A 12311-nucleotide genomic window follows, 5' to 3' on the forward strand; every position below is an offset into this window, starting at 1 on the left:
TGAATTTTGAACAAATATTTGTTCGGATCAAATCTGTAATTCTTATTTTGAGAAATGTCTTCTTTAACTGTTAACAATAAATAATGTTTAATATGTTATTAAAGTAAATGTGTACAAACGTCTGATAAATATATAAAGACAAAATTATGATATTTGTACATATGATCCATATTTAATTGAAAAACAATTTTTTTGAAAAATATTTCAATTTTCAAAAATGTGAAGAATGACTTAAATTGCATAAAATGAGGAGAAATATGCTTTAAATATATATTTTTTTGTTTCAAAACTCGTTGATATTGTAAATTTTCAAAAATTCTAAAATAATATAATTTTATTAATAATAATTTCTCTTAATTATGTAACTTTATAAAATAAGGGTCAAACTGAAAAAATTTAAAAAATAAATTAAAATTTTTTCAAGAAAATCTAATTAAATTTTTCAAAAATAATTATTTTCTAAAATTATTCAACTGCGCCGTGGCTTAGTTGGTTAAAGCGCCTGTCTAGTAAACAGGAGATCGTGAGTTCGAATCTCGCCGGGGCCTACCTTAAATTTTTTCTCACTTCAATTAAAAAATAAAAATTGATTTCAAAAGTACTCAAAAATTTGAAAGTATCTTAAAATGAGAAATATTGTAAACCAGTTTTTCTTATATATATATTTCTTGTTATTATTATTTCAATAAAATATAATTTTGTTAATATTATTTTATTATTTTCTTTTTATTATTTAAAAAGGATACTATTAAAAAATAAATTACAAAATTTTTCATTAAAATCTAATTAGATTTTTTAGTGTCTAATTTGAAACATTGAAAAAAATTTTCGAAAAATCAATTCCAAAAGTTTTCACAAATCAGAAAATATTTTAAAATTAAAAATATTGTAAACCATTTATTCTTATATAACATATTTTTTTGTAATTGAAATTATATCAATAAAATGAAAGAGTATAAAATTTTAAAATAATTTTTTATTGTAATCTAGCTAGATTTTTTCGAAATTTTTTTTTCTCAAAAATTCTTCATCGGCGCCGTGGCTTAGTTGGTTAAAGCGCCTGTCTAGTAAACAGGAGATCGTGAGTTCGAATCTCGCCGGGGCCTATCTTTTGTTTAACCACACAACGAAAAAAGTCAAACAAAATTTCAAATTTATTTTGCCCGTATAACAAAATGCTACATCTGGAATGCGCACTCATTAAAACAACTAAATTTAAGATGACCGAAATAATCTCAAAAATCTTCCATCATCCTTGTTGGTTGACACGAATACGTCAGATTCGGGAGATTCCTGACACACAAACAAACAGAAATGTGGGTGAGACGCATCAATGTACGTTATTTCATCCGTAGCTCGCCCTAAATTGTGTAAATTTCATGTGGCGTCCTTCGAGAAAACAATATTTACTCCACATTAATTAATATCGTAAAAATTACGCACACACGAACTAGTTACGCGGAACTCCTTACGGCATGTCGTGGGAGTCGGGCTCGTGGCTTATTAAATTACTATGATATAATACACAATTATTTGTCCGGAGGTTAAATGGCAACTGGATGAAACAGTACTTGACCAGATCTTTGAACTGTTTACGTTTTATTTTCGAACGGACAGTGAGTCACGCGTGGCAACAAACTCTTGGTAAATTGACCGAAACTAATATTTTATAAACTAGCATATAAACGCCTTTGAAACGTCCACGTTAACGGTGGCATATGGAATCAAGGTGCGAACTAATTATTGACTTAATTGATTGTATGCCAAGATTTCCATGAGGTCGGCCGCTAGACAGGTATTTTGTATACAAAACATTTGTTGATTGTGTGAACCGAAACTACAACTACAGACGGGCTTTGTGATAAATTCTGGTTATTTGTTTGTGTCAATTTGATGTCTGCTATTTATAAGTCGTTAGCGTTCAATTATTATGTTTTGGGAAGATGGCAATGGTGTTCAAGGAACAACCTTTTGCAAATATATAATGAGGCAGGTTTGAAGGTTTTGGTGATAAAAATGATGATTTATAATATTTGTTTGGTTTTATAATCGACTTCGATCGGCATTTAATGAGGGGATCTTAACAAATTTAAATTTAGAATCAAAATTTGTGTTCCAAAATATATAGATTACAATATTTCTCACAAATTATTTTGCTTAGACACAAATTATAGTTAATTAATTTAAACGTTCTCTTAATTAGAAACTTTTTCACTAAATTTATAAAAAAGGAAATTAAGATTATATTATAATAATTACCAAAAATTATTAATATATTATTATAATATATTTTAAGTTTCAAATTGAACACTGAAAAATCTAATTAAAAACTTTTATAATTTATTTTTTAAATTAAATCTTTCTATTTTGTGAAGAAAAAAATAATAAAAGAATATAAATATAATTATATTATTTTAGAATTTTTGAAAATTTTGTAATTTATTTTTTTAATATTGACCTTTATTTTATAATGTTAAGAAGAAAATAATGATGATTAATAAAATGGTATTATTTTACAATTTTAAACTCTTATAATTTATTGAAATAATTAAAAAAACAATACCAAAAAAAAAAGAAAAACTGGTTTATAATTTTTCTCCTTTCAAGATATTTTCAAATTTTTGAAATTGATTTTTATTTTTTAATTGAAATCAGAAAAAAATTGAGGTAGGCCCCGGCGAGATTCGAACTCACGATCTCCTGTTTACTAGACAGGCGCTTTAACCAACTAAGCCACGGCGCCAATGAAGAATATTTTGAAAAAATATTTTTCGAAAAAATCTAACTAGATTTTACTGAAAAAAAAAACGTATAATTTTAGAATTTTAATAACGATTGCAGAAAATATATATACATATAAGTAAAAATGGTTTACAATATTTTTAATTTTAAGATATTTCCAGATTTTTGAAAACTTTTGAAATCGATTTTTCGAAAATTATTATAGTTTGAATGCTCCAAATTGGATTCTAAAAATCTAATTAGATTTTATTGAAAAATTTTGTTATTTATATTTCAAATTTGACTCTTATTTTATAAAGTTAAATAATTCAGTGTAAATACTAAAATAATATTAATAAAATAAAATTATTTTAAAATTTTTTGCTCTTATATTTTAGAAATAATTTCAATAATAACAAAAGAAACTATATTTAAGAAAAACTGATTAAATTATTTCGCATCTTAAGATATTTCCAGATTTTTGAAAACTTTTGAAATCGATTTTTAATTTTTAATTAAAATTAGAAAAAATTAAAGGTAGGCCCCGGCGAGATTCGAACTCACGATCTCCTGTTTACTAGACAAAACTAAAACTAAAACTAAAATATATTTTATTTGTCTTTTTGTTAAAATACACATCATTGGCTCGTACAGCTCGAGACTCCTGTGGGCACTATATATAGTAGGCTCCGTTCTTGTGGGGGTGGGTTACCGAATGGAGTCCGGGGTTGTCCACCTTCTTGGAGATTGGCACGGCCAATTGCCGGTGTCGTGGCATCTCCGAGCGTCAGCAACGATGTTGAAAGCAAAATGGGTCCAAGACCCCCCTCACATGGTCGTTGCATTTCTGGGGGCATTTTGTCTCAATATGATTTAGATAATGGAACCTGTAGATGAAATTAGCGGAAACTGTTGCTGGATGGCCAGCTTTGCAATTTAGTGCGCTCGGGAAAAACTTAGTCAAAAAAACCCGTTGAAGCATTTTTGGGGGAGGTTTCGCGTTGTTCGGATAATGTTTTATGGTTTAGTGGGCGTCTTTACGTTTTGCGTTTTAAGTGGAAAGTTTTGAGTGCGCGGCAGACATTATGGTGGGAGTTTGTGAAAAATTGGAAGTTTATGGTAGAGGGGTTTGTGTCTGTGATTAGGGTCAATGTTGTGGATTCTGACGTCAGCCATGTGTTTTGTGAGTATCGAGTGGTGTATTTGTTTTTCGTAGAATTTATTAGCCTCTTGGATGATGTAATCCTGTACATATGGCACTCCAGTTGTGTCGTGTATGTGTCGGGTTCTGCTTCTCTGGGGTGCGCTGATTGCCATTCTCAGTATTTTGTTTTGCAGTCGTTGTAGTATGTTAATGGCGGTTATTGAGGCTCCACACCAGATGGGGCATGCGTATGTCATGATGGGTCGGAGGATTGTGGTGTATAAGTTAATTTTGTTATCTCTACTCATGGGGCTGTTTGCAGAGATTAGGGGATATAGTGGCTTGATTGCACCAAATATCTTTGGTCTAATTTTGTCTATATGAGGTCTAAAGGTCAGCCGATTGTCCAGATAGGTGCCTAAGTATTTCACGACTTTTTTGCATGGAATGATGGTTCCGTCTATAGTGGGTGGAGATACTATCCTTGTGTTAGTGTATTTTTTTTGTAAAGTTGATCAATTCTGTTTTTTCAGGATTTATTTTAATTTTCCATCTCTCAAAAAACGCAGTGAGCATGCCCAGATGGATTTTAATCTGTTGGGTGGCGACCTGTGAGCTAAAGGACGAGCTGTAGATGGCAGTGTCATCAGCGTATAATGCCAAGTTAGTGTGGGAAAACTTAGGGATGTCGGAGGTATAGAAGTTGTAGAGTTTTGGTGCGAGCACCGTTCCCTGTGGTACTCCTGCCGAAGTGTTTCGTGTTTCGGATAATTCCCCGCTGATTTTTACCTGGAAGGTCCTTCCTCGCAGATACGAGTCGATTAGTTTGACCAGACATTTAGGCAGTTTTAGCTGGTCCAGTTTATACACTAGTCCATCCAACCATACGGTATCGAAGGCTTTCTGCATATCTAAAAAGAGTGCAACTGTGTTTCTCCCGAAGTTCCAGTGCTTCTTAGTGTGTTCAGCAATTCGCGCCACCTGCAGAACTGTGCCATGTTTGGGGCGGAATCCGAACTGCTCGTGTGGTGTTATGTGTAGGTGTGAGTCGGCTGTTTCCAGGCGTCGCAGTATAACTCTTTCGGCTACCTTGGAAATAGAGCTTAGTAGCGATATTGGCCTGTATGAGTTGGGGTTATGTGGCGGTTTACCGGGCTTTAGTACGGGGATAACCACAGCGTGTTTCCATTGTTCTGGGAAGTATTGCAGCCTAATAATACCATTGATAATATAGGTTAGATGGACCAGTGTCTTCCTTGGTATGTTTTTTAAAAGGATGTATTGGATACCGTCTGGTCCTGGAGCTTTGTTATTTGGCAGTTTTCGCAGAATTTGCTGCACTTCACTCGGCCTTGTGAGTAGTTTAGCAAGTTCATTGTTTTGAATTACCTCTGGTTGAGCTTTGTGTATATTCTGAGCCATTTGCTGTATGTAGTTTTGTTCCGGTGTGAGGTTTGTCGTATCAGTTTTATGAATTTCTGCAAAGTGTGTGGAGATGGCTGTAGCTTTAGATTTGTTGGACATGTGCTCGATGTTGTTGTAGAGGATGGTCGGGTATATAGGACGTTCCCCTTTTAGTTTCTTTACGTATCTCCATAAGGAGCAATCCGTGGCTTGGAGCCTGCCCAGAAGGTCCCGCCACACGTTATTTCTGTGTTGCCCGATTTTATATGTAATTTCGTTTTTGAGCCGGTTCATTATTTGTTTGTCATTGTCGAGTTTGTATTTGTGCCAACGTTTTTTGTGGTAGTTTTTTGTTTTGATAGCTTCTGTTATATCATCTGGAAGATCATCTGCTGGTGGTTTGGTTTTTGTTACCTTAGTAGTTTTGTTCCTGGCTATTTTTAGATTGAGTGTGAATGAATCCACTTCTCTCTTTAGTGATTCCAAATCCGTGATGTGACCTCTTAGGACCGTCAGAGTGTTTAGCTCGTGCCTGTACATGTCCCAGTTCGTTTCTCGGAAACAGAATTTGGTTTGTTGGAGGACTTTTGTTCTTTTTTGTTGGATATTAATTAGCACTGGGGCATGGTCGGAGTCTAGTTCATGGAGTACAGTTGGTTCAGTCACTCTGCGTACTCCATTGCTTATGACTAGGTCTATTGTTGATGGAGTGCCCCCGTTATTGGGATAGTGCGTGGCTTCTTCAGGGAAAAGGAGGTCAACGTCCGAGTTGAGTATATAATTGTACAGGGTGGCTCCGTTGGTATTATTTCTGTGGCAGTTCCAGGCTGTGTGGCGAGAGTTAAGGTCCCCTAAGATTATGGTTTTGTTATACTTTTTGCAGAGTTGGTCTATTTGTGGTGTAGAAAAATTGTTGGATGGAGGGTTGTATGCGCACATTATTACGGTTCCGTCGGCTAGTTTGATTGATATATTCTCTATATGACTAGGTATACTATCTATATTGGAGTGTGGGATGGAGTTTTTAACAAGGATTGCAACTCCTCCGTGTGTGTGGCGGGTGTGACCCGGGTTGTATTGCCTGTCTTCTCTGTAAGTTAGATAGTTTTTAATTTTGAAATTATGTCTGCTGGACAGTTTTGTTTCTGTTATGCAGATTATGTCTATTTTGTGTGTGTGCAGAAAATTAATTAAACATGGTATTTTGTTATTAACACTGTTAGCGTTCCAAGTGCAGATCTTCAGCCTAGATGTCATAGTTGTTTACGTCAAAGATGCAGAATTGTAGGAAAGCCTGGAATCTTTCCTGCTTGGTGCCAGCGTTGGACATTCTTGCGGTTAGGTCGCGGAGAGCTTGCACCATCTCCTTCATGTTAACTGCGTTCTGCAAGTCCCTGGCCACCGAGAACAGAGCTCCCATGTCCTCAGCGCCATCAGTGTCATCCTGTTGGTGCCCAGTTGCTCGTTGGGCGTTGTGTGCGGAGCTGGTAGCTATACTTTTTTGGGCCCTCTGTATCCAAATGTTGCTAGCTGGTGCTGATAGCTTCGGTTTTGGGTTGTTTACTTCGATTGTTGTCCGTTCCAGGGGTGGGTATTCTTGTAGGTTGGTTGGGTTAATTACTCCATTGGTTCCCCTGTTATCGCGTCTGGGCAGGTCAGTTAATGTTTTTGGGCCGGTTAATCGTTGAGCTTTTGGGTTGAATTTGTTGTGTTTACGGCGCTCCTCTAATTGTTGTAGTTTGTATATATATACAGGGCATTTGACACTGTTTGCGGTATGTGCCTCCTGGCAGTTAGCGCATTTGGGGGGTTCTTCCCTCGGCTTGGCACAGGTCTTCGTCTCATGTTGGTTGCCGCACTTCAGACACTTAGGATCCCTATTGCAGTTACTAGTGGCATGGCCCCACAGTTGGCATCGATGACACTGTATAATTTGCTTTTCATTTTTCCTTCTCTCCCAGAAAACTCTGGTGTGAAGGATATATCTGCAAGTTGTGTTCAGCCAATCGCAGGTAACTGTAGAATCTGTGACGACCATGAAAAGTGGTCTTTTCGTGGACCTGAGACGATATACCTGGTGTACTATGATGTCGTGGTTTGTTTTTATGTCATTTACTATGGTGTCTGTGTCTGGCTCACCATCCAGCCCCCTTACTACGAACGCGTGTGTTTTTTCGTTGGTATGGGTGTAAGTGTGGAATGCGACTTTCTCTTTTTGTATTTCGTGTAAGTATAATTTGTATTCGAGGTAGTCGTTGATGTATATGTGGGTATTGTTTTTGGTATATTTGATATTATATCCCTTCTTAATAAAGTCATTCAGTTGTGTTTGTAGTGCTTCGTGTTTTGAGGGTTTCCCATCAAGAACTATTGGCGGCGGGGTGGACTTCTTAGATGATTTTCTTGTGTTTGTCTTAGTTTTGTGGGTTTGCGGGTTGTTCTCAGTTGCACTGTCTTCTGTGTCAGTATAATCGGAGTTTCTATTTTTGTGTTTTTTGGTTATGTCGTGCAAAAGTGGAGACAGTCTTTTTCTTTTGTTGAGTAGTACTCCCGTTTCAATTTCGGGTTTGTTCAGTGATTCTAGTTTCTCAAAACGATTATTCAGCATCAGTTTCTCTTCTATGGCGATGCGCTTTGTCATAATCGTTTTTAATGACGTTGTTTTTCTCGGTTTGAGGAATTTATCATTGATGGTGTTTTCTCTAATTTCAGTTTGCGACGGTTCTAGTGGCTTTGTTTGGGTGGTTTCTACTGTTTCAATTGTATCGTAGTCCATAGTAACAGGTGTTTTACTTTTTTGTTCCCCATCGTATTTTGATTTTTGCTTTGGTGGAATTGTTGTGTTGTCATTTATTACTTGTATTTTGTTATTGTTTACATTGTTGATGCGGGATTCCCTAGTTTCTAGTGATCCGTAATTGTTGTGTGTGTTGTTATCGGGGCTGGGACTCGACCTGGTTGCAGGGCGGTGTACCAGAGCCTCAACCTGCATTAGGCACTGGGGTGTGGGTGGTGACATTTGTTTGCTGTTGGAATCCAGACTTGGTTGTACAGATGTGTCAACAGCCTCGGTGTTTACTAGACAGGCGCTTTAACCAACTAAGCCACGGCGCCGTTGAAGAATTTTAGAAAACACATTTTTTCGAAAATTTTCAAATTGGATCCTAAATAATCCAACTAGATTTTATTGAAAAAAATTGTGTTTATTTTTAAATGTCGACCCTTCATATTTTGTTAAGCTACTTACAGAATTGTATATATTGTAATTTTTTGAAAATTTATTAAAATGTATGAGAAAAGGTTTAAACCATATTTTACAATCACAATACAAAATATATTAAATAAAATAATTTCAACATAAAATAAAGACATAACAACATAACATTTAAGGAAAACTAAACTACAATATTTTTATTGATGTTTCCATTTTTTAGTAAAACATATATTCGAAATATATTTTCATTTATCAAATTTAATCTGAAAAATGTTTTCGAATTTTTTTTAATGTTTCAAATGGGCACCAAAAAATCTAACTAGATTTTGTTGAAAGAAGTTGTGATTTTTAACAAAATTTTATTTTTTTGTTTTTTTATTTTATTAAGCCACGTATCAGAAAATGTGTTATTTTTTTAATTTGTTGAAATTTACAAAGTGGCTATACCCTCTCAATACAAACTACATATTGTGTGTAATAATTTACAATTTTTTATTTTTACATGTTTTTAAATAATTTCAATAATTATTAGAAAACTATAGACAACTTTTTGTGCTTTTTTTTAACATACCTATAAGAAACTACAAATTTTTTTTATTTTTATGTTTTCATCTTTTTATCGATTTTTAGTTTATAATTGAAATTTGAAAAAATAGAATATAGGCCCCGGCGAGATTCGAACTCGCGATCTCCTGTTTACTAGACAGGCGCTTTAACCAACTAAGCCACGGCGCCGTTGAATAAATTTAAAATAAAACTATTTTTCAGTTAAGTTTGTAAATTGAAATTGACTTGGCAAATACAATACATAAATACAAAATAAAATAAGATAAGTAAAATAGTTTTTTCATTAAATTAATTAACTCAATTTAGTAATTATATTGTGAATTTTCAGAATTTTAACAAACAAAAAATATTTTAAATGAACTTAATAAATAATATGTTATATAGTATTATATTGTAATTATTATTAGATATGAAACAGACTGATAATAATCTTATTGCGATTTAGATAATATTGAAATAGAATATATATTACAGGTGATAAAGAAAAGTAAACACAGTAATTAAAATGATTAATTTAATTAAGTCAATATTCCATTAAAAACTGTATTGAAACTTTCTAAAAAGAATTTGTAAACTGAAATTGTATTAGACTGAGAATTGAGACATAAGTTGACTTATAAAAATAAAGTAAGATACGCGTAAATAAACTTTTATATATTTTTATTTTTGTATTGTGATTTTAATTAATTAATTAATTAATTAAAATCACAATACATCGTTATTATTATTTTTTTTATATAAACAATAGTCAGATAATAATATAGTTGCAATATAGTTAAAATTTTCCTTATTTATCATAAACTAAAATAAAAACAAACATTGTAACATTTAATGATTAAAATAATTAATTCAATTTATGCAGTCCTCCATTGAAAATTTAATTGTAACTCCCTAAAAATATCACCCTATAAATATAAATTGAACATATTTAAACATTTAGAAGTGTAGAAAACTAATAGAATCCATCCATTACTTAAAAAAAGAAAACAAAAGTTTGTCCCAGATTTAATTACGTTTTGGTTGTGTATATTTAGCACGTAATAAATTTTAAAATTATTTTACGATTTACAGGACCACCATAAATCAAGTTTACATACAAATTAATATCGGTGAAATGCGAATATTACGCTTATAAATAGTTGACCGATGAGATATCTCAAGGGGGATTATCGGACTTACTTTGGTAACAATCACCGAGGAGAATAAATGGCATTTGGCTTTTGTACAACATTCTTCGGTTATTAAATTTTGCGTAAATAGGTCAAATAGTGGGCTCGAGGTATTATTTTCGACATTTTCTGTCGGTCTATTTGTGACCGGCCACTTTTTTTTCTAATTTAACCATTTTAAAGAAATCAACACCTTTTCATAACGGGCCGTCCGAAAATAATGCCAATAAGAAACCAAAAATATTGAGTTTGGACAATGTTTACAATTATCTAACCACTTTACGATACAGCATTTATTCCAATTAACCATACATAATATATTCGTGGTTATTTTTCATAACGTTTCGAAAACCTCCATTATTTATTGTTGCTAATTTACCACGAACCTGTACCACAATAAATTCACGAAATAATGTTATTAATGGGCTCGTGGTCGGTTTGCCAACAGTGTTGTCCGTCGTTGCGACATCCTAAATGCCGATCTGTATTTTGCACATAACCGTACGTTCGTAATGACACATTAAATGTACCAAAAAGATGCTCAAATATTGCACCGGATACGAAGATTTATGCGTCGGGAATTATAACTGAAATGGGTCAGATATTATACATTTTTAACGTGCAACTTTAAACTAAAACATATTTTTTAAGTAACGTTTATTCAAAAAATAATCAACATTTTTTGGCAAATGTTCTACAAGCAAATTCAATGCACGGGAAAAAATCTGGGTTATCAATTAAAGGAAAGATCAGTCTCAATTTTCAGCTCAACTTGAGAATAAAACTGTTTATTACTTCAAAAATTGGAAAACCACCACAAAATAGTTCAAAAATAAATACATTTCAAGAAAGACTTTAAAATGGAAACGAAAGTTTATTTTTTAATTTAGCGGATTATTTTAATTTTTTAAGCTTGATTTTTAAAATTTTATAAATTTAAATTATTAATTTTATTTGTTTTTAACAAATCTTGAAATTTTAAGAAATTTTAATTTAACAAGAATAAATTGTACATTATTTTAATTAAATTTAAAAAAATTATACTTTTTATTTTATAAATTTAATTAATTTAATTAATTTTTACACATTTATAAATTTTAAATTTTTAAGCTTAATTTTTTAAATTAAAATTGAATATAAATTAATATTTTTTTTTTGTTTATTTGGTTTCTTTTAATTTTATAAATTTAAAATAATATTTTCATATCTTTTAAATTAATAGTTTGATTTTAAATTTTTTAACAAATCATAAAATTTTAGTATAACAATAATAAATTATACTTTTAATTTTTTAAATTTAAATAAATAATTTTTTTTAAACTAAATTTGTAAATTTTAATTTTGTAAGCATAATCTTTAAAATTTTATAAATTTAGATTATTAATTTTAATTTTTTTAACAAATATTGTTCATTTATTTTATTTATTTAAATTTTAAAAAAATATATACTTTCTTTTATTATATAAATTTGAATGCATAATTTTAATTTGTTTTATTAAATTTGTTTTTTTTTTTTAAATTTTTTTTATCTTATAAATTTAAATTAATAATTTTATTTTCATTTTTTAATTTAATTAGCTCATTTCAAATTTTTAAGCTTATAATTTATATTTCAACAAATTTAAGTTTCTAATTTTATTTTTTTTAACAAATCTTGAAATTACAACGTTTTAATATAATAAAAATATATTGTACCTTTTATTTTTTAAATTTTAATTAATAATTTAATTTTTTACGAACAAACCTTAAATTTTATTTTTTAAATTTGTTTGGTTTATTTCAATTTTTTAATATTATTATTTTGTTAAGTTTAGAAATTTAAATTAATAATTTCTTATATTCAATAAATTAATTTTAATTTTTGAATCTTGATTTTTAAATTTAAATAAATAATTTAATTTTTTTAAGTTAAATTTATAATTCTTATTTTTTTTTTTAATTAATAATTATATAATTTAATTGGTTTATTTTAAATTTTTAAGCTTAATATTTAAAATTTAATGCATTTAAATATATAATAATATTTTCATGTTTTAAGATAATAGAAATATAAAAATTAATAATTTAATATTACAAAAAAATATAGAACACA

General features: G+C 30.9%; 4 non-coding genes across 4 annotated transcripts; 2 read left to right on the forward strand and 2 right to left on the reverse strand.

The window, feature by feature from the left end:
* Positions 1-474: 474 nt before the first annotated feature.
* Positions 475-548, forward strand: Trnat-agu (transfer RNA threonine (anticodon AGU)). The gene has a single exon. It is a non-coding gene; the product is annotated as a tRNA-Thr (tRNA).
* A 484-nt stretch (positions 549-1032) lies between these two features.
* Trnat-agu (transfer RNA threonine (anticodon AGU)) lies at positions 1033-1106 on the forward strand. The gene has a single exon. It is a non-coding gene; the product is annotated as a tRNA-Thr (tRNA).
* Positions 1107-2669: 1563 nt separating this feature from the next.
* On the reverse strand, positions 2670-2743 carry Trnat-agu (transfer RNA threonine (anticodon AGU)). The gene has a single exon. It is a non-coding gene; the product is annotated as a tRNA-Thr (tRNA).
* A 6401-nt stretch (positions 2744-9144) lies between these two features.
* Positions 9145-9218, reverse strand: Trnat-agu (transfer RNA threonine (anticodon AGU)). The gene has a single exon. It is a non-coding gene; the product is annotated as a tRNA-Thr (tRNA).
* Between the last annotated feature and the right edge of the window lie 3093 nt (positions 9219-12311).

Source organism: Aethina tumida, chromosome 4 (assembly GCF_024364675.1).
Source record: "Aethina tumida isolate Nest 87 chromosome 4, icAetTumi1.1, whole genome shotgun sequence".
Lineage (NCBI taxonomy): Eukaryota > Metazoa > Arthropoda > Insecta > Coleoptera > Nitidulidae > Aethina > Aethina tumida.